Here is a 595-nt window from a genome sequence, read left to right as displayed (position 1 = left end):
CAGGAATGCTGTGAGGTAGCTTTATGCATCACGGTTCATCATACGACAAAGATGTCACGACTCAGTTCAGAACGATTTAGTGCATGCTTGGAATCACAGTAAATTTGGCCAAATCACTGGTACAATGATTTTGTTGAAACTATAAAATGTAGTTTTTTCTTCAAAATTTCGCATGTTTTCCGTAATTCTGTTAAATTCACCTCGAATCCAAGCATGTTTATATCATCTCATCTTTTGCACAATTGATTTGGACACATGATTTTGGGCAATGTCATGTTATAAAGGAGGGTTATTTGTTGTTGTTGGGCAGCAAGTATAAATCAACAACAATGTGTCACTCTTCAAAAGATATTGGTCATTTTTTTACGGATATATTGGTTTGTAACCCCAAAAATTATTGGTTGTTTTTGCCTTTTGGGTTTGTTTAAGATATTGGTTGTTTGGACAGAAATGCTATGTCTCGAAAGCAACTCACTCGTAGTCTGTTACTATGTGCTATTTTGGATTTTTTATATCAAATTTTGGAGCATGTACTTATCAAAAAAATGTAACCGTGCTATATTTGTGTATATTTAGATTCATGTTTTATATTATA

The 595-nt window shown here is 33.1% G+C and overlaps 1 protein-coding gene across 4 annotated transcripts in view; it reads left to right on the top strand.

Moving 5' to 3' along the window:
• Positions 1 to 595, top strand: part of LOC101508062 (protein STRUBBELIG-RECEPTOR FAMILY 1-like) — a 7,649-nt gene extending 7,054 nt beyond the window's left edge. For 3 of the 4 annotated variants that reach the window (XR_189264.4, XM_004485678.4, XM_004485677.4), the window contains exon 16: positions 4 to 595. The gene's annotated coding sequence lies outside the window, so the exon portion shown is untranslated. The other variant, XM_012713546.2, reaches the window with a different exon arrangement.

The sequence above is a fragment of the Cicer arietinum genome, chromosome 1, assembly GCF_000331145.2.
Source record: "Cicer arietinum cultivar CDC Frontier isolate Library 1 chromosome 1, Cicar.CDCFrontier_v2.0, whole genome shotgun sequence".
NCBI classification, from domain to species: domain Eukaryota; kingdom Viridiplantae; phylum Streptophyta; class Magnoliopsida; order Fabales; family Fabaceae; genus Cicer; species Cicer arietinum.
This window is presented reverse-complemented; position numbering and strand designations above follow the sequence as displayed.